General features: G+C 38.7%; 1 non-coding gene across 1 annotated transcript; it reads right to left on the bottom strand.

The window, feature by feature from the left end:
* Positions 1-11,123: 11,123 nt before the first annotated feature.
* Positions 11,124-11,255, bottom strand: LOC129037696 (small nucleolar RNA SNORA63). Its single transcript, XR_008502924.1, has one exon. It is a non-coding gene; the product is annotated as a small nucleolar RNA SNORA63 (small nucleolar RNA).
* Between the last annotated feature and the right edge of the window lie 11,166 nt (positions 11,256-22,421).

Below are 22,421 nucleotides of genomic sequence, written 5' to 3'. Positions count from 1 at the left end.
GCAAGAGCTGAACAACTCCCCAAATATCTAACTGACCCTATGGTTTGGTGAGGAATCTCAGAAGAACACAACTTTTTAATTAATAAATATTTGTGAATTAGAGAATAAAAAGCATTTCTAAGAATAAAAATCTGCTCTAAAATTTGATAATTTTTGTAAGGTGTAGAAGAAGAATATATTGAAACTTTGGTTGCTGGGAAAAAAAGTATTTAAGAGTAACATACTCGAGATGGTCTGTAAATTGGTGTATGGCCTGATAATGAAACACTTTGTCCGTAACACATCACTATTCTTCCTCCCTTATTAGTGTACTACCGTACTTAACTTCACTAACATGAATACTGAATCAAGAGTATTACAGCATTTCTTTGCCTTGAATCTTAGTTCTTAATTTTAACTAAAGGTGCACACTAGAAAGAAATATTCATGTATTTTGGCTTTAAAGCATTAGTTTGTTAACTATGAGATGTTTTTCCTACGATAACACAAATATACTTAAAGATAAAAATGCAATAAATATCCTTTTCAGTTTTTTATATCAAAACATTGAAGAAAGAGAAGAGAGAAAGGGAGAAAGAAAAGGGAAAGGAGGAAGGGAAGGGAGAAAGGAAAGGAAGAGGGAGGGAGAAAGAAAGACAGAAAAAGAGAGAAAGAAAGAGGAAACTAATGGGTTGTAAATGAGTGAGTAATACATTTTCTCCCAGTCACACCCACAGATTAAATGTGATATTATGAAGTTCCACCTAGAAGTTTAGAAGTCCCCAAGACAACAAAAACAAACATGAATGGAAAGCCTTACTAATATAGGCTATCTGGATGACTTATTAAAATTTATTTGTATTATTTTAGAATTCCCAAGTTTAATGCAGATGTTTCATTCTGAACAAGGTGTGTCACTTTTCTCCAAGAGACTGACACTTTGAAAATGACAAGAGGAAATATTATGCTTTTCTACTCATTTTTTTCTACCATAAAATATTCTGAATATGCTAATAGGGATATAGTGTAAATTATTATACACAGTATCTACTTATATCATTTATGGGGTCAAAAAACCAAAACCTCTGAAAATTAATACAGCTTAGAACATGTTATCAATACTAATACTGTCTAGAAAAAAACGTTTCATGGTCAAATAAATCTTATAAGTGCTGTACCTCTTAGAAGAATCTCATTGCACAATGTTGTGAAACACCCTGTGTTTCACACTAGGGAATATTTTTTTCCTGCCCTACCTCTGATTTTTTAAATAATCAGAGAAATATTCTGGGGTGTGGTGGCTCACGCCTGTATGCCTGTAATCCCAACACTTTGGGAGGCCAAGGTGGGAGGAACTCTTGAAGTCAGGAGTTTGAGATTAGGTTGGGCCACAAAGCAAGACCCTATCTCTACAAAAAGTAAAAGAAAAATTAGCCCGGTATGGTGGCATGCACTTGTAGTCTCAGCTACTTGGGAGGCTGAGGCAGGAGGATCACTTGAGCCCAGGAGTTTGAGGCTGCAGTGAGCTATGATCTCACCACTGCACTCCGGCCTAGATGACAGAGCAAGACCTTGTTTCTAAACAAACAGACAAACAAACAAAAAACATAGCATTCCCTAGATTTATTTGATCAAGCACTCTTTCATCAATAACAGCCATTAACATGAAGCAGATTAGAATTCCTTGGAACACCTGGAGAGAATCTTTTCAAATATAGCAAAGGATGGTTTACTTTTCTGAGGAGTGGTTCAAATGCAAACACTGAAACTTCAATAGATACATATTTGTCTTAATGTGTTAGAAAAATACACATTTCATGTACCATTTTATTAATATTGTTGCTTAGGATGAAGCTAACTTTATTTAAAAATTATATAGATTTAAAAAATATATGAAGTGAATAATAGTACAGATATATGAATATGACAGAATTATAAGGTGGAAGGTGAATGTCTGAAGTTTGGAAAACGCTGACTTAGTCTATAAATAGAAATTCAATACAGTGTGCTTAAATGGGCGCAGTCATTTGGATACATATATTCAGACTGGTCTTCAGGAAACTTGGGGAAGAGGAGTGCTTAGTTAGCTCTCTGGTTCTACCTTAAAATAATTTTGTGAGCTGGGAGGGGAAGCCTGTTCTAGACTTCAGTTTCCTTGTCTGTAAATAGGGAGAATTGGATTGGAGCATATGTTGAATTCAACTCAACAACTTTGATGTAAGTGGAAGGCTACAGTGGTGATATGATCTGCTCGTCCACCGCAGGCTGTCACATTGATGACAGCTACGGCAGAACCCTTCATTCTGTGGCCTACCATTCATTATTTGGGGTTCCTGATTAATCCTTTCTCTTTTGCAAGACCTTTTGTCAAAGTAGCTGAACCAGATTCCTGAATTTTAGCTATCTTTGTATGACCGGAGTACCATGCAGAGTTCTGTCTCCAGAGAATTCCCTAAGTGACAACTGGCCAAAAGATGAGACTATCTGGAGGGCAAGGCTTCCTTTGCACACCCCATCCCCAAAGGTTTTTTTTGTTTGTTTTGGAGAATTCACATCCATGTAATATAATTTTGAGTATTGCAATTTGGTCTTGCTTTAAATTTTTAAAAATATAACTCTTAGAAACATTTTCCCTAGTGTGTGTTTTTTGTTTGTTTGAGTGGTTCTTGATTGTATTATGAAGGGGATCCTGTGATCGATTGCATTTTCTTTTCTTTTTTGAGGCATAGTCTCTTTCTGTTGCCCAGGCTGGAGTGCAGTGGCACAGTCTCGGCTCAATGCAACCTCTGCCTCCTGGGTTCAAGTGATTCTCAGCCTCCCAAGTAGCTGGGATTACAGGCATGTGCCACCGTGCCTGGCTAATTTTTAATTTTTTTTAGTAGAGATGAGGTTTTGCCATGTTGCCCAGGCTGGTCTCAAACTCCTGGCCTCAAGTGACCTGCCTGCCTCGGCCTCCCAAAGTGCTGGGATTATAGGCATGAGCCACCTCTCCTGGCTACATATTACCTATTACATTTTCTAACTGTTTATTGTTGGGGTAATATAATGTAATGGTTATGTGCAAAGACTGCCAAACTCTGTCACTTGCTAGCTGTGTAGCCCTATACAAGTAATTTAACCTCTCTGTTTCTTAGGAGTTTTTAAATTTAAAAGTCAGGATAATAATACCAGCTTCCCTCATGAGTTAATACATGAAAAGCACCTTATTCAGTGCCTGGTACATAGCCCTCAAAAACTGTTAGCTGTCATCTCTTTTGGCATCTAGGACAGTTCCTGGTCAGATTACTAAACTCTTATTAGTGTTGGTATATTGTCAGTTGATTGTGTTGAATGTTCTAGGTACACAATTATAAAAAAAGAATATCAGTTTAAATGGGTCCTTTCTTTTGTTTTTATGAGAGGAATTCTTGACGGGGATCCTCAGCACAACGTTAAGTCATAGTTGAAATGAGTGTCTTTGCATGACTATTCCAACCTCCTTTTACAAGATCTGTGTGCTATAATTTATAACTACTTTAGTGCCCTAGTTTTTATTTTTATTTTACTTTCCTTTAAGTTCTGGGATACATGTGCAGAATGTGCAGGTTTGTTACATAGGTATACATGTGCCATTGCGGTTTGCTGCACCCATCAACCCGTCATCTAGGTTTTAAGCCCCGCATGCATTTGGTATTTGTCCTAATGCTCTCCTTCCCTTTGCCACCCCCACCCCCAACAGGCCCTGGTGTGTGATGTTCCCCTCCCTGTGTCCATGTGTTCTCATTGTTCACCTCCCACTTATGAGTAAGAACATGTGGTATTTGATTTTCTGTTCCTGTGTTAGTTTGCTGAGAATGATGGACTCCAGCTCCATCCATGTCCCTGCAAAAGACATGAACTCATCCTTTTTTATGGCTGCATAGTATTCCATGGTGTATTCGTGCCACATTTTATTTACCCAGTCTATCCATTGACGGTGCCCTAGTTTGTTACTCACAATTATGATATGACCATTTTTCATTCCAATTTTACTGTATGTGCTGCCGCAGCGAGCACAACATGAGCATTTTTCATGTTGAGAAACTTTTAGTAAACATTAATTGTTCTGAATTATACCCAAACTTATATATTATAAAATATATATTCACACATATGTTAATATATAAAATATATGTATAGTTTAAATAATCATAATAATAGGAATACCTGTGTATGCACTGCTCAGCTTAAATAGAATATTACTACATATGTGGGAGTGCATTTGTGCTCTCCCCCACATGCATAGAGAATTTTTGTATCAATCATTTCCTTGCTTTGCTTTTTAGCTTTACCATCAATGTATACAAATTATGATATAGATATACTATGACCCACTTAACAATTACCCTATTGTGATTATTTAGGTGGGTTTATGTTTTTTGATGTTGGGAATAGGACTTTCCCATAGTGAAGATTATTTCTTTGAGATAGATTCTGAGAACAAAATTACTAGGTCAACAGTTATGACTGTTTTCAGAGCTTTGGACAGCTATTGATTGTCAAATTGCTTTCCAAAAGGCTTACATCAGTTTATATTTTCCAAAAGCAGTGCATCTGAGAATGTCCTTTTCAGTTCAGCAGTCATCAACACTGAGGGTTATTAACTTGAAAGGTAAGAAGTGTCATGCTAAAATATTTTAGTATAACTGCTAATAAGTTTGAATTTTTAAAAGACCAATTATATTTTTTGAAGGACACTATGCATTCAGAAATGTTCACCTATCACAAGTGTTTAGCTTGAGAAATTTTCACAGATAGACAGCTTCATAGCTAAAGTTTAGATCAAGAAACAGAACATTACCCATACACCAAAGCTGTCCTTGTGCTTCATTCCAAAGACCATTTTAAAAAAACTGTATGGCTAAAACCTGTGGAGGAAGAAAATTGACTTGGCTTTGACCAATGTAGTTTTAACAGACAGCAGTAAGTTTCCTGATTATGAAGGTTTGAAGATTTGGAAAGGTTCATACATATTTAAGGTGGTTACTCTCCTCACAAAGTAGGATAGTGAATTTATAATTCTGGCCCCAAATCTCCCTTTCTTTTAAAATAGTTTGATGTCTGAGGCCAGGCACAGTGGCTCACACCTTTAATCCAAGCACTTTGGGTGGCCCAGAGCTTGAGACCAGGGGTTTAAGACCAGCCTAAGCAACAAAGAGAAACCTCATTTTTACAAAGAATAAAAAATCTAGCTGGGTGCAGTAATGCACGCCTGTAGTCCCAGCTACTCAGGAGCCTGGGGCCACAATTGCTGGAGCCCAGGAGGTCACAATTGTAGTAAGTCATGATTGCACTCCAGCCTGGGTGACAGAGTGCACAGTGAGTGAGACCCTGTCTCAAAAAAAAAAAAAAAAAGAAAAAGTTTGATGTCATTTGTCCTAGCAAACCACAACTTTGCATTTACTCAGAGTTCTTATGCAAGCCATAACAGTGCATCTCTAGTGCAGGTTCTTAAATTCCAGTGAATAAAAATAGGGATTACTTCTTTGCTTATTTAAAACACAGGTTCAGAGGTCCCATGTAAGACTCATTGAGTCAGCATTTGCAGTGTCAGAAGCACCTCACGTGATGCAGATGCCTGCTAATGGTCTCTAGACCACATCTTGAGGAATGTTGCTGTAGAGGATAAATGCTTCTTCTTGAAGAAAAACATTCTGAGAACCTTGGTAATTGAAGCAGTTACCTAAGAAAATTATTCTACATGGCATGACCTCAGTTTTAAAAATAATGCTGCTGTTGCCTGGGCTCACGCCTATAATCCCAGCACTTTGGGAGGCTGAGGTGAGCGGACCATGAGGTCAAGAGATTGACACTATCCTGGCCAACATGGTGAAACCACGTCTCTACTAAAAATACAAAAATTAGCTGGGCGTGGTGGCGTACACCTGTAGTCCCGTCTACTCAGGAGGCTGAGGCAAGAGAATCGCTTGAACCCAGGAGGCGGAGGTTGCAGTGAGCTGAGATTGCACCACTGCACTCCAGCCTGGCGACATAGTAAGACTCCATCTCAAAAAAAAAAAAAAAAAAAGAAAAAAGAAACAAAACGCTGTCAAAGAAGTGTATGTTTAGTTCTTTATTCCATTCTAGGCTTTCCTACTATAAACATAGACATGTGGTATTTAACATAGGGCTGGTATAGTTTGTGTAACCAGAACAGGAAATATCTAGCTTAAAACATACCCCTTGATTGCAGCATATTTGAAACTGACCTGGTACAATGGGTCTAGCTTTTCAAAGGATAACTCTTAGCTCAGCTATGTAAGTGCGTCACTTTATAAAAGGCTTATAATTCAAATTTTTGTCAAAAGTTCAAAACTTACCTTTCTATTTTGTTTCTTTGTGCATTAACAATAGAGTTCATATGTTGGAGAGTCATTTTAGAAAAAGCAGAATGATTATTAAGTAGTCAAATATTAGATAATAACCCACAGAAAAATTTTTAGGGAGTCTGGCTTTTGCTTTGAATGATCTTAATTAGAGGTTATGCTTGTTTGGTGTGGGCTGGATAGATTAAGAGGTGGTTGATTTTGCCCCATCAATATTGCTTGCATCCATCCACCTCTCTCCATCTCTACCCCTCACAGCCATTCCACCTTCTTCTTGCTCCTGGTCTACAGCCAGAGGCTCCTCACTGGTTTCCCTTCTCACTGGTTTCCCTTCTCTACTCTTGCCCCCTTCCAGTCAGTTCACCATATGACATTCAGAATGGTTGTTTTAAAAAAATAAGTTGAACCTCATTATTATTCTGTTTAAAAGTTTCAGAGGCTTCCCTCAGCTAAAATATACTCATTATCACCCACCAAGTTCCTGCATCGATCTACTTCTGGCCTCCTTTCCAACCTCAACTCAACCAGCTCCCTCTTGTCCATCACACTCAAGTCACTTCCCCTGCCCTCCCTTGGTTCTTTGACTCGTCCAAGTCCTTCCCTAACTCCTGGGCTTTGTGCAAGCTGTTCCCTTTGCCTGGAAGTCTCTTCCCACAATTTGCACCTGGCTAAATCCTGTCTCTCATTTAGAGCGATGCTTAAATGCCACATCCTTAGAGAGATCCTTCAAATCTAACTTATGTCTCTCCTGTTTTTCTCCTCATGGGCATATGCTTCTCTCTCAGCACTTATCTCAATCTGTAAATGTGGATCCATGTGCTTATTGGTTTAATTTCTGCCTTTCCCACCAGTCTGGTTGAGTGAAGATATTATGGCTGTGTGGTTCATCACTATATCCCCAGTGTCTAGCATAGCACATGGTACTGACTGAATAAAAGAAATATTTGTAATTACCCAGTGTATAAGTTATCTATTGCTGTATAATGAATTAATGCAATATATTAGTCCATTCTCACAGTGCTATAAAGAACTACCTGAAACTGGATAATTTATAAAGAAAAGAGGTTTAATTGGCTGACAGTTCCTCAGGTTGCACAGGAAGCATGACTGGGAAGGCCTCAGGAAACTTTCAATCCTGGTGGAAAGGGAAGCAGGCACATCTTACATAACCAGAGCAGGAGGAAGAGAGAGAAGGGGGAGGTGCTACACACTTTTAAACAACCAGATCTTATGAGAACTCACTCCCTATCAGGAGAACAGCAAGGGGGAAATCTGCCCTCTTGATTCAATCACCTTCTACCAGGCTCCTCCTGGAGGATTACACTGGGGATTACAATTCCACCTGAGATTTGGGTGGGGACACAAATCTAAATCATATCGTGCACAAACTTAGACATTTACTTGAAACAACAAACAGTTTTTAACTTGTAGTTCCAGTGAGACAAGAATTTGAAGTGGCTTGTTTGGGTGGTTCTGGTTCAGGGTTTCTTATTAAGTCACAGTAAAGATGTCAGCCAGGGCTGCCATCATTTTACCATTGAGTAGGGTTGATGTATCTGTTTCCAAGAGGGCTCACTCACAAGCCTGTTTGCTGGAGGCCTCAGTTCCGTGCCACTTGGACTCCTCCATAGGGCTTCTTACATCATGGCAGCTGGTAGCTCCCAGAACGCCTGACCAAATAAGACAGAGAGAGTAAGGAGGAGTCCACAATACTCTTTATGTCCCACTTTAAGATATCAAACCTTGTCACTTTAACAACATCCTATTTGTTAAAAACAAGTCATTATGTAATGCCACACTTAAAGGGAGAGGGAATTGGCTCCATCTTTTGAAAGGAGGACTATCAAAGAATTTGTGGACATATTTGAAAACCACCACAGTTCTTCCTCTGACCACAAATTATATTACCTCGACATGAAAAATACCATAAACTCTTCCTACTGCTCCCCGTCCCCCAAACTCACATCCATTTACATTATCAGCTCAAAATCCAGGATGTTGGCTTCAAAATCAGGTCCAAGTGTGGATGAGGCTCTTTGGGTATAGTGCCTTAAGTATAGCTTTACTACACCATTCCTCTCAATCTAAAGACATATGAAGTGAAGAAACAGGTTATTTACTCCTCCATAGGCAACCTACGATGGTTGGCAAGCCTAGCGTAACCACAGTAAACAATCTTATTTAAAAAGGCTTTTAAAAGGAAAAATGGAAGATAGAAGTAATCAGTCCATAGTAATTCTTTTCTTATTTTTATTTCACTAGCTTTAGTGGTACAAGTGGTTTTTGTTTACATGGTAAATGTATAGTAGTAAAGTCTAGGATTTTAGTGCATCCATCATGCAGGTAGAGTACATTGTACCTAATAGGCAGTGTTTCATCCTGCATCCCCCTCCCATCGTCCTCATTTCTGAGTCTCCAATGTCCGTTATACAGGCCTGCATGTCTTTGTGTACCCATAGCTTAGTTTCTACTTATAAGTGAGAACACGCAGTGTTTGGTTTTTGATTCTTGAGTTAATTTGCTTAGAATAATGACCTCCAGTTCCACCCAAGTTGCTGCAAGACATTATTTTTTTCTTTATTATGATGGAGTAGTATTCCATGGTGTATCTATACCACATTTTCTTTATCCACTCATCAGTTTATGGGCACTTATCTTGATTCTATATCTTTGCTTTGTGAATTGTGCTGCAGTAAACATCCACATACAGGTGCCTTTTTGATATAGTGACTTCTTTTCTCTTGAGTAGATATCCAGTCATGGGATTACTGGATTGAATGGAAGATCTATTTTGAGTTCCTTGAGAAATCTCCATACTGTTTTCCATAGAGATTGTATTAATTTATATTCCCAGGAGCAGACTGTAAGCATTAATTTTTTTTACCACATCCACACCAACATCTATTATTTTTGACTTTTTAATAATGGCCATTCTGGCTAGGGTAAGATGTTATCTCATTGTGGTTTTAGTTTGCATTTCCTTGATGATTAGTAATGTTGAGCATTTTCTTGTATGTTTTTTGGCCATTTCTGTATCTTTAGTGATAATATCTTTTTTTTTAACTTGACTTATAATTTTATTCTTGAAAAATTATCACTATCAAAAAGGTCATTTGTATCAGTACAGAAAATTTTCCTAATTGTATGTTTCATTTTTATATAAGTGAGAGTATGTGACCCACATTTTCAGTACTCTCCTTTGTAATTTAATTAACAATATATCTTAAGTACTTCATCCTACAATAATAGTGTAGAGTCCTTTAGAGTCTATATTGGTAATCAATAATTTCATTAGTCCTCTTTTAAAAGACATTTGTGTTAATTATATTTTGTGTGTGTATCTTTTGAGAAATGACTATTCATATCCTTTGTCCACTTTTTAACGGGATTTATTTTTCTTGCTGATTTGTTTGAGTTCCTTGTAGATTCTGGATATTAATCCTTTGTCAGATGCATAATTTGCAAATATTTTCTCCCATTCTACAGATTGTCAATTTACTCTGCAGATTATTTCTTTTGCTATGCAGAAGCTTTTTCATTTAATTAGGTCTCAGTATTTATTTTTGTTTTTGTTGCATTTGCTTTTGGGATCTTAGTCATAAATTCTTTAGCTAGGCCACTGTCCAGAAGAGTTTTTCCTAGGTTTTCTTCTACAGTTTTTATGATTTCATGTCTTAGATTTAAGTCTTTAATACATCTTGAGTTAATTTTCATATTTGGTGAGATATAGAGATCCAGTTTCATTCTTCTACATGTGGCTTGCCAGTTTTCCCAGCACCATTTACTGAATAGGGTGTCCTTTCCTCCATTTGTGTTTCTGTGTGCTTTGTCAAAAATCAGTTCATTGTAAACATTTGGCTTTATTTCCGGATTCTCTATTCTGTTCCATTGGTCTATGTGCTTACTTTTATACCAGTACCATGCTATTTTGGTTACTATAGTCTTGTATTATAATTTGAAGTCAGATAATGTGATGTCTCCAGATTTGTTCCTTTTGGTTAGTATTGCTTTAGCTGTGTGGGCTGTTTTTTGTTTCCATATGAATTTTAGGATTGTTGTTTCTAGTTCTGTGAAAAATGATGATGGTATTTTGATGGGAATTGCATTGAATCTGTAGATTGCTTTGGGCAGTATGGTCATTTTCACGACATTGATTCATGCAATCTATGAACATGGGATGTATTTCCGTTTGTTTGTAACAGCTATGATTCCTGTTGGTATTGTTTTGTAGTTCTCCTTGTAGAGATCTTTCACCTCTTTGGTTAAGTATATTCCTAGCTATTTTATTTGTTTATTTATTTATTCATTTATTTATCAGTCATAGTAAAATAAATTGAGTTCTTGATTTGATTCTCAGCTTGATCATTTTTGTTGTATAGCAGTGTTACTGATTTGTGTACATTGATTTTGTAACCTGAGACTTTACTGAATTAATTCATCAGATATAGGAGTCTTTTGAGGCAGTCTTTAGGTTTTTCTAGGTATGAGATCATATCGTCAGCAAACAGTGATAGTTTGACTTCCTGTTTTCCAGTTTGGTTGCCCTTTCTTTCTTTTTTTTGTCTGATTCCTCTGGCTAAGACTTATAGTAAGTACTATGTTGAATGGGCATACTTGTTCCAGTTCTCAAGGGGAATGCTTTCAGCTTTTCCCCATTCAGCATGTTGTTGGCTGTGGTGTTGTCATATATGGCTTTTTTTTTTTTTTTTTTTTGAGATATGTCCTTCTATGCTTAGCTTGTTGAGGGTTTTTATCATAAAGGAATGCTGGTTTTTTTTTTTTTAATTTATTCCTTTCAACATGTATGAAACCAAGCATCCCTGGCTGCTACAGCAGATAGCAGACAGGTATAGTTAAGAAAAAAACTTTATTTTAAGCAGGGGGAATGACAACACAGCACTTAACAGCTATATTCTAGTCTGAATCCTGCGTGGGATGCTGGATTTTATCAGATGCTTTTTCTGTATCTATTGAGATGATCATATGATTTTTATTTTATTTCTCTTGATGTGATGAAACACATTTATTGACTTGCATATGTTGAAACATCCCTGCCTCCCTGGGATGAAATTCACTTGATCACGGTCAATTTTTTTTTTTTTTTTTATGTGCTGTTAGATTCAGTTTGCTAGTATTTTGTTGAGAATTTTTGCATCTATATTTATCATGGATATTGGCCAGCAGTTTTCTTTTTTTATGTGCTTTCCTGGCTCTGGTATCAGGATAATACTGGCTTCATAGAATGAGTTAGGGAGCATTCCCTCCTTCTCAATCTTTTGGAGTAGTGTCAGTAGAACTGGTACCAGTTCTTTGAATGTTTGGTAAAATTTGGCTGTGAATCCATCTGGCCCTGGGCTTTTCTTTGTTGGCGGTTATTAAAATTACTCATTCAATTTCACTGCTTGTCATTGCTCTGTTCAGGATTTATATTTCTCTCTGATTCAAGCTAGGGGGGTTGTATATTTTCAGGAATTTATCCATTTCCTCTAGATTTTCTCGTTTGTGTTCATAGAGGTGTTCATACTAGTCTCGAATGATCTTTATTCTTTCTGTAGTGTCAGTTGTATTGTTTCCATTTTCATTTGTAATTAAGCTTATTTGAATCTTCTCTCATCTTTTCTTGGTGAATCCATGTAGTGGTCTATCAATTTTGTTTATCTTTTCAAACAACCAGCCTTTTGTTTCATTAATCTTTCTCATTTTTTGGTTTCAATTTCATTTAGTTCTGCTCTGATCTTTCTTATTTCTTTTCTTCTGCTTAACCTTCCTCTGGAAAGTTAATGTGATCTTTTGGGGGTGCTATAGAACCCTGTTATTTCATATTGCCAGGATTATTTTTCTGGTTGTTTTTCATTTGGGTAGGGACTATTTCTTCTAATTATTCTTGTATTTATTTTTTAATTGACAGGATTATTACAATATTTTTTCCCCTTGAGGATGTGACTTTAATGTTTATAGTTTATTGTCACCTAGCTTCAGTTCTAGGTGCATTCAGTGGTGAAGACTGTATAAATTCCTTGGTTACAGAGAATCTTTTTGTAACAGCTTTCTCAGATGCTGGTTGTAGTAGTGATGTGGTGGGTATGTGAACGGGTTCACTGTTTCCTGTGGGGCTGGAATGGCAGAAGTCTCATGAAGCTTATCTTGTTCCCCAGTGGTGTCTACTTTTTTTTTTTTTTTTTTTGAGACAGGGTCTTGCTGTCACCCAGGCTGGAATGCAGTGACACGATCATGGCTCATTGGAGCCTTGACTTCCCAGGCTCAAGTGATCCTCCCACCTCAGCTTTTTGAGTAGCTACTATAGGCATACACCGCCACGCCTGGCTAATTTTTGTATTTTTTATAGAGATGGGGTTTCACCATGTTTCCCAGGTTGGTTTCTTTTGTCCCACGGGGTGTTCTCTTAATGTGGTGCACTCTGCTTAGGAGTAGCAGCCCCTGAGGGCCAGACTACTGTGAATCCTGCTGCTCCTCTGGGTCTAGCCACCCAGTGGGGCTGCCACACTGCAGGCTGGTGCTGGGGAATGTGCTGCGACCTGTCCTCTAGTCTCTCAGTAGCAGGTTCCAGTACCAGCTCTGATGGGGGGTGGGAGGAAAGTGACAAAGACTCTGAAGTTTCCTTGGTTATAAATAGCCTTACTATGTTAGCTTTCTCAAATGTCAGCTGTAGTAGTGATGTTCTGGGCACATGGACAGACTCAACACCTCCTGGTTAGCCAGGGTGATATAGGTAATGGTGATAGCTGAGGTTGTGCAAAAGTTTTCTCTTTCCTAGAGTTGTGGTGTTGTTCCTGCAGACGTTGAAATGTCTGTGCTAGTTGGCCTTCAGCCAGGAGGTGGCACTTGCAAAAGCGCCAGCTGTGGTGGTAGTGGTGGAATTTGTGCTTGCCTTATGTTACTCAGGGGAGATACTCTGATGCCTCAAGTGCCTCTGGTGCCTTTGGGACCATGGAACTCCAAAAACTTTCTGTCCTTTGTGTTAAGCTACCACAATGGGTCGAGGCGCAAAAATGGGTGTGGGCTGGGTCAGGCAAGTTTGATCTCTGGCTTTCCAAGTGAGGGCACAGACAGCAGCCACAATGGGGATTGGAGGGCAGTTCTCTGGCTGCTGGGGTAATGTTCCAGGGAGGAGTGCAGCTGCCTCTGCTGTACAAAAGAGTCTCTGTGGGGAGTGGGAAGTAGCACTAAGCACTAAGCAGTAAGCCCCACCCAACTAATTGGCAAGGTGAGTCTCATACCTGCAGTGTTCCACTAGCAGCAGCTAGCTAGAATTATGGCAGACTGTACTCAGAACTCAAAACTGCCACAGAAACCTCAACTTTCAGGCCATACCCTTCTGGGTCTGCCCATGAAATAGGGGCACCCAGCTCTGGCACCTATGGTTATAGCGCACTTCCCACTCACCCCTCAGTACTGGCCAGTGGGGTTTGTCTTCACTCAAGATTATATCACAAATTTCAGTTAGGAGCTTCTTTCAACCCATGGCCACAGCCTGAGTTAGCTGGCAGGCTTCTGTGAGGTCCCCTGTTAGGCAGGATTAGGAATTGGTCTGTGGCAATTCTGAAATCAAACTGGGCACAGGTTGACAGTTCTTTTTATTTTTGTCCTTATTTTTTTTCCTTTTTTCTTTTCTTTCTCTTCTTTTTTTTTTTTTTTTTTTTAACATTTACTGGTTTATTATAAAGGACGTTACAAAGGATACAGATGAAGAGATGTGTAGGGCAAGGTATAGGGGAAGGGGTGTGGAGCTTCCATGCTGTGATGGTTAATACTGAGTGTCAACTTGATTGGATTGAAGGATGCAAAGTATTGTTCCTGGGTGTGTCTGTGAGGGTGTTGCCAAAGGAGATTAACATTTGAGTCAGTGGGCTGGGAGAGGTAGACCCACCCTTAATCTGGTAGACACCATCTAATCAGCTGCCAGCAAATATGAAGCGGCAGAAAAATGTGAAAAGGCGAGACTGGCCTTGCCTCCCAGCCTACATCTTTCTCCCGTGCTGGATGCTTCCTGCCCTAGAACATCAGAGTCCAAGTTCTTCAGTTTTGAGAATCGAATTGGCTCTCCTTGCTCCTCAAGCTTGCAGACAATCTATTGTGGGACCTTGTGATCATGTAAGTTAATACTTAATAAACTCCTCTTTATATATATATTTTTACATATATATACTATTAGTTCTGTCCCTCTAGAGAGCCCTGACTAATACACATGCCCTCCTTGGGATGCCACCCTCTAGGAATCTCCATGTGTTCAGCTACCTGGAAGCTCCCTGAACCCAGTCCTTCCTCTCGGATTTTTAGGAAGTTTCATGACCTCAGCATTCCTTTCTCCGGGGTATAGAGCAGGACCCTCTCTGGAGAGGGTCTTAAGACCCACAGTGAGAAAGGGGAGGGTGTGGAAGTATAGAGTCCTGCCTTGGGTCAGGTGAAAAGAGGGCAGGAGGAGGTCAGAGAGATTCTGTTTCACGAGGCCTGCCTCTGAGGCCTGACACTCCCAACATTATAACAAAAGATGGTAACAAGAGCTCTGAGAGTTATTAGCCGGGAACCATGGATGAAAACATATATATATGTTTCAGAGGCAGGCCTCGTGAAACAGAATCTCTCTGACCTCCTTCTGAAAACATATATTTTCATATGTATATATGTTTCATATGTATATATGTTTTCATCCATAAACATGTGTATGTGTGTGTGTGTATAAAATAACATCACGGGCCACCCCCTGGCTTTTGACCATAGATTCTTTACATCAAAAAAATACACACAGCCATTAATAATTAGTCCAGCCCATCATATTGTATGAATGTCTCCCAGTATGAGGCCATTCAGGTTTGTAGGCTTCCTTTCAACCTTGTCAGGCTCCAAAAGGAGGGATCCTTGCAAACATACAGCTTCACCCTTTCAGGCATGTGGAACAATTGAGCTAGGAGACAATGTCATCTTTTGTTCTGGGACTCTTTAGAGTCATTAATGTAATATTGAATTTCCCTTAATTTGTAACCCGTTTATTCATTTCTTTACCCTTAACTATTATTCCTCCTTTTCTTCATTTGTCATTTATTTTTGTCCAAATCTTTCACCTTTGGAAGGGATGTTAGGTTTGGCCACTGTGGTGGTCGAGGTTGCTGGTAGCAATACTAGTCTAGCAAGTGCCTCCCCTTCAGTCCATTCCATTCACACAGAATAGTGTTACATAGGTTTCAAACTAGTGAGCCATTTTTATCACCAGACAATAGAGCTGTATCTATTCTTAACCTCAGTTTTGCCAGATGAAGTGAAGGTGCAATCTGCCTCCATCAGAGCTTCAGGAATTCTAAGTTTAAAAACACAGTGACAGTTTGTTTCTTAGAAATCTTCTCAGCTTCCAGTACTTATAGTTGCAGCCTTGGCCCTGAGATCACTGCATCAAATAAGGGAGAAAAAAATTTTTTTGAGGTAACTTGGGGAAGAAAGAAAAAATCACAGTTACTATACCAATTTACTCTTCCCTTAGCAAGAATTGCATAGCCATACCAACATCCTCCCTACCCGCTCTTTCCCAGATCAACCAGAAAAACAGAGAAAGATCTAGTAGGGACACTTCCTTAGTCCCACTCATGTTAAGTGTGAGCACACACTTGTGAAGGTGTGTAAGCCAGCCCTTCATGCTTTCATCTCCCTCTGTTTTAGACAAACAATGTTTCAGTGGCCTATTCTATTTCTCTATCAAACTATTGCCCTAAGGAGGATTCTCTCTGCTTGTTGTTGGACATTATGGGTGGTGCAGTGTGTTCCCTGGCCTGGGTAAAGGAAGTGGCTATCCAAATCCTTGCAGTATCTTCTGTTCTCTGTGTGTGTGTGTGTGTGTGTGTGTGTGTGCTTTAATGGCACAGTGATCATTTTCATCTTTCACTGGGCAAGCAAAGCCTACTGCAGAGTCAGCATCTATTCATGTCAAAACCAATTTGTAGCCCCTGCAGGGCTACCAGCGTCAGTCTCATTTGCCAGCTATGTTCAGGGCTTTCCCACTAGGGAATCTGAATTTGGAAGTTCTTGGTTAGGAATCAAGCCTTAAGAATAATTCTCCATGGTTCTTGGCTCCACCTTCTACCCTTATTTTCAGGCTCTGAGCCATTACTGCATTTTCATGAAAGGTGGCGTGTATTTGCAGCTGAGTAGTGTGTTACAGCTTACTTCCTGCTTTTCGAAGTTTTAGGGTAGAAAGGCCTCTTTTTATTTTGTTACTCTCTTTCACTTCAGGCTGATGGAGTCTCTGACAATATGATATATTTAAAAAATAACTATTTATGAGGCACAGAAATTATATAAAGGAAGAGATTCATTTTGCTATGGGAATGTTCCAAGATAGATGATGCCTAAGCAGCATTTTCAAGAATGAATAGAAGTGCACTAGGAAGACTACCCAGAGAAGAGCAATCTAGATATAGGAAAAGCATATGCAGAAGTAAAATGGACTCAAATTGTGGCATTCATACAGAGAAATACACATAGTTTGGTATTAACAGAACTAATGGCATGCTAGGGCTTTTGGATTTTATCCTGTAATCCAATATTTCTTAAGATGTGGCCTACCCACCTCCTACATTCAAATCATTTGGGCACTTATTAAAACTGCAGTTTCTTGGACCCTACTATAGACTTACTGAATTAAACTCTCTGGAGGAGGGACTCAGGGGTCCCTGAGTTTTAAGATTAGCTGCCCTATGCCATGCATGTTAGAAGGTTTTCAGTAGTAGCTAGGTACCACAGCAAGATTTACATTTCAGATCAATTACTTTGGGATCTGTGTGGAGGATTGCAAAATGATCAGGAAGAAAGACCAGTATGCAGACTTTGCAGTAGTCCAAGCAGAGAAATTAAAGGCCTATGGAGAGGAAAAATAAATTAAAGTGTTTTAAAGATAATGAAGGTAAACAAAATAGTATGATATAATGGGGGTTTCATATATTAGTATATCATATAAATATATAAAATTTAAAATGCATGAATGTGTAAAGTTTTGTGGGTACACACTGGAGGCAGAAAAATAATACCACTAGTCAGGGAAATGAGAGGTGGGGCAGAGTGGGAGTGATATTTGAACTGAGACTTGAAGCATGAATAGGATTTCACAGAACAAAGAAAGGAATTTACATGCAGTGAAAAACATGCACACGGCAAAGTGAGAAGCTGATGTGCTTTGGAATAATAGGAAGTTGGGTTGGACTTGAGTATAGTTGTTTAAGTGTAAATGATGAAACTTAGAGCAGAAAAGACAGGTTAAGGCCTCACTAGAAAGTGGTTAGCTGCTCCTCGAGGTATTTCCTCCTCTTCCTCAGCACACACATTTCCCAGCCTCCCCTGCAGTTAGGTGAGACCATGTGATTGAGTTCTCACAATTGCAATGTGTGCAGAAGTAATCTACACCATTCTCAATCTGGCCCATAAAAATATCCTATAAACTAAACTCCATCTCACTGAAACTATGTATGTCAACCTTAGAGCCACTTGTTGAGGACAGCAAAGCCACAAGTTGAACAGACCTGAGTTCTTGAATCAACTGTTGGACCATAGGTGCCTACTGATGAGGCCCACCTATTCTGGATTTAATATAAGTGAGAAATATATCCCTATTGGGTTTGAGCCATGGCATATGCATGCCATGCAAAGGAATTTAGGCATTATCTTACAGGCAAACAGGAGTCAAAGTCAACAGAGATTTTAAATAAAGAGTGACATGACCTGGTTTATTTTTAAGAGAAAATTATTTTCAGTATATATTAAAGAGAAGTCTCAACGATAATGTGAGAGTCTTCCACAAACATCCAAAAGCTGTCTTGTGAATGGGGGGATTAGCTCCACTAGGACCAGAGTACAGACCAAACACCGCATGCATAAGTGAAAGCTACAGGTGAAATGAATTCAGCTCAATCAAGAAGGAAGAAGTTTCTAGAAGTCAGAGGTGGTTCTATAGAGATTTCTTCTGTGAGCTTCTTCTCCCTGAAGAGATATCCCAAGGGAAGATGGAAGACTTCATGTTCAAGTTTTTGGTGGAGGACTAAAATAGGATACCTTTAAAATGTCTTACAACTTTGAGATTCCATGACCCAAAGTGATTATTTTAGTTGGAATTAACGTGGAGGTAGATATGTATATGTGGCAAGTCAGCCTTTCTGTACTTTGGGTTCTCCATCAGTAAAATGGAGACAGTATTATTAATAGAACCTAACTAACAGGGTTGTGGTGGGGATTAAGTGAATTAATATGTGTAAAGCACTCAATAATGCCTGTACATAGTTAGTGAGCACTCAATAAATATTAGCTGTAATTACTACATTCTTCTTTTTTTTGAGATGGAGTCTTGCTCTGTCGCCCAGGCTGGAGTGTAGTGGCGCAATCTTGGCTCACTGCAACCTCTGCCTCCAGGTTCAAGTGATTCTCCTGCCTCCACCTCCTGAGTAGCTGGGATTACAGGCACGTGCCACCATGCCTGGCTAATTTTTGTATTTTTAGTAGAGGCAGGGTTTCACCATGTTGGTCAGGCTGGTCTTGAACTCCTGACCTCATGACCCGCCCGCTTCGGCCTCTTAAAGTGTTGGGATTACAGGCGTGAGCCACCGCGCCCGGCCTGTTATTACTATATTCTTTAAGGATGTGTCTCTCCTAATCCATATAAATCTCTTCTTTATATATAAAATTACACATATTTTCATATTATCTAAGCACTGACTTGGAATTCTCTTGTTTCATTTCGTGTAAATAGCCATAGCCACCCTTTCCATGTGTATAAGTTTGAACTTGCAAACAAAATTTATTAGCTACAAAATTTGCTTTAATGCCTCATCTATTTACTAATACTACTTTTTATTTCCTTAGTGCCATTTCCAGAAAGTCTTTAAATAGGCTTCGATAGCACATGATTCTAAGAAGGCACATAGAGGTTTCACACACACATACACATATACACACATGCACATGCAATTGTCATGAAAAATAATCTATATTTTTTTTAGAAAGACACAGAACTTAAGTTCCTTAATGTCTTTTCATCTTTGTTCTGAGGGTTGTTCTAATTTCTTTTAGTTCCTGCTAGTATGGCCTATACTATTAATTAGCATGTCTGTATAAAATATCACAGATTCTTAAAGAAGCCAAGTAGGTTATAACACAGTAGTCTTTTGATTCCTAGGAATATAGCTTTTAGCCATAAAAAAGGTGATTAACATGGTATCTGTTACTTCCTACATATTTTCTGTGATCTGGCTGGCTATCTTGGCTTACAGAAGACTGAATTTGACCTCACATTGTTGAGAATCAGGGATAAGGTTTATTAGCTTTACCTTAATTAAACCAGTGCCATACAGCAGGAAGAGGGATATCACTGCCCCTTTGTTACTCTTGGCAATACTCCCATTCCTCTTTTGTGATAAATTACCACCCTTTGGCCTCTGATTATCCACCAGGAAAACAGCTATAGCTTTGTGGAGCAGAGGGGGAAGTATATTATCGTTTAATTTTCAACTGCAAGGGTTGGCGTACTGCGTCAGGAACAAATAAATAAGAACAGTTACTCATCTGATGTTTAAGCAATTCTGGGCTTCTTTTATTAGAACTTTATGGAAGACTGTCTACAAAGACTGAAATTCTCCTCTGGCTGGCGGATACCAAGGTTATTAAGCCACAGTTGGGGTCTCCTGCTCCAGAAGTGAAGGAGATGTCTTTTTCTGCAGGGTGTGAGAAATTGGCTGAAGCAGTGCTCACAAAGTAAGAAGGCAGCCTATACAGTATTGCAACTGTGTTTTAGCAGAGATTCCTCTATTTACTTTAAAAACAATTTTATTGGGATATGATTGACATACAAAAAGCTGTACATATTTAAGGTAGACAACTTGATGAATTTGGAGGTAAGTATACACTCGTGCAACCATTACCAAAATCTATGCTATATACCTATCCATCACCTGCAATAGTTTCTTCTTATGTTCTTCATTACTATTTTTTGTGATAAGAACACTTAACATAAAATCTGTTCTCTTAGCCAATGTTTAAAATACACAATACTGTATTGTTAACTGTGGGCACTATGCTGTACAGTAGATTGCTAGAATTTCTTCATCTTGCATAACATTTGTACCTTTTGACAAATAACTTTCTGTTTCCTTCTCCCCCCAAGATTCCCCTAATTTTAGAGCAGGGGTTTTACACACCAAATTGTCAACAGTGAGTATTTCTTGGTGAAGATTTGGTGGGTGTTCAGTCAGTAGGTGTATCTTCCATTTTAACTTTATATATACCTGTATTTTTTTATTCTTTTATTTTTATTTTTAAATTTTATTATTATTATACTTTAAGTTTTAGGGTACATGTGCACAACGTGCAGGTTTGTTACATATGTATACATGTACCATGTTGGTGTGCTGCACCCATTGACTCGTCATTTAGCATTAGGTATATCTCCTAATGCTATCCCTCCCCACACCCCCCCCACAACAGTCCCCAGTGTGTGATGTTCCCCTTCCTGTGTCCATGTGTTCTCATTGTTCAATTCCCACCTATGAGTGAGAACATGGGGTGTTTGTTTTTTTGTCCTTGTGATAGTTTGTGGAGAATGATGGTTTCCAGTTTCATCTATGTCCCTACAAAGGACATGAACTCATCATTCTTTATGGCTGCATAGTATTCCATGGTGTATATGTGCCACATTTTCAAAAGAACTAGAAAAGCAAGAGCAAACACATTCAAAAGCTAGCAGAAGGCAAGAAATAACTAAAATCAGAGCAGAACTGAAGGAAATAGAGACACAAAAAACCCTTCAAAAAATTAGTGAATCCAGGAGCTTGTTTTTTGAAAAAATCAGCAAAATTGATAGACCGCTAGAAAGACTAATAAAGAAGAAAAGAGAGAAGAATCAAATAGATGCAATAAAAAATGATAAAGGGGATATCACCACCAATCCCACAGAAATACAAACTACCATCAGAGAATACTACAAACGCCTCTACACAAATAAACTAGAAAATCTAGAAGAAATGGATAAATTCCTCGACAAATACATCCTCCCAAGACTAAACCAGGAAGAAGTTGAATCTCTGAATAGACCAATAACAGGCTCTGAAATTGAGGCAATAATCAATAGCCTACCAACCAAAAAAAGTCCAGGACCAGATGGATTCACAGCCAAATTCTACGAGAGGTACAAGGAGGAGCTGGTACCATTCCTTCTGAAACTATTCCAATCAATAGAAAAAGAGGGAATCCTCCCTAACTCATTTTATGAGGCCAGCATCATCCTGATACCAAAGCCTGGCAGAGACACAACCAAAAAAGAGAATTTTAGACCAATATCCTTGATGAACATCGATGCAAAAATCCTCAATAAAATACTGGAAAACCAAATCCAGCAGCACATCAAAAAGCTTATCCACCATGATCAAGTGGGCTTCATCCCTGGGATGCAAGGCTGGTTCAACATATGCAAATCAATAAATGTAATCCAGCATATAAACAGAACCAAAGACAAAAACCACATGATTATCTCAATAGATGCAGAAAAGGCCTTTGATAAAATTCAACAGCCCTTCATGCTAAAAATTCTCAATAAATTAAGTATTGATGGGATGTATCTCAAAATAATAAGAGCTATCTATGACAAACCCACAGCCAAAATCATACTGAATGGGCAAAACCTGGAAGCATTCCCTTTGAAAATGGGCACAAGACAGGGTTGCCCTCTCTCACCACTCCTATTGAACATAGTGTTGGAAGTTCTGGCAAGGGCAATTAGGCAGGAGAAGGAAATAAAGCGTATTCAATTAGGAAAAGAGGAAGTCAAATTGTCCCTGTTTGCAGATGACATGATTGTATATCTAGAAAACCCCATCGTTTCAGCCCAAGATCTCCTCAAGCTGATAAGCAACTTCAGCAAAGTCTCAGGATACAAAATCAATTGCGAAAATCACAAGCATTCTTATACACCAATAACAGACAAACAGAGGGCCAAATCATGAGTGAACTCCCATTCACAATTGTTCGAAGAGAATAAAATACCTAGGAATCCAACTTACAAGGGATGTGAAGGACCTCTTCAAGGAGAACTACAAACCACTGCTCAATGAAATA

This window comes from Pongo pygmaeus, chromosome 4 (genome assembly GCF_028885625.2).
Source record: "Pongo pygmaeus isolate AG05252 chromosome 4, NHGRI_mPonPyg2-v2.0_pri, whole genome shotgun sequence".
Classification (NCBI taxonomy): Eukaryota; Metazoa; Chordata; class Mammalia; order Primates; family Hominidae; genus Pongo; species Pongo pygmaeus.
The sequence above is the reverse complement of the archived record's forward strand: the minus strand, read 5'-3'. Positions and strand labels throughout refer to the sequence as shown.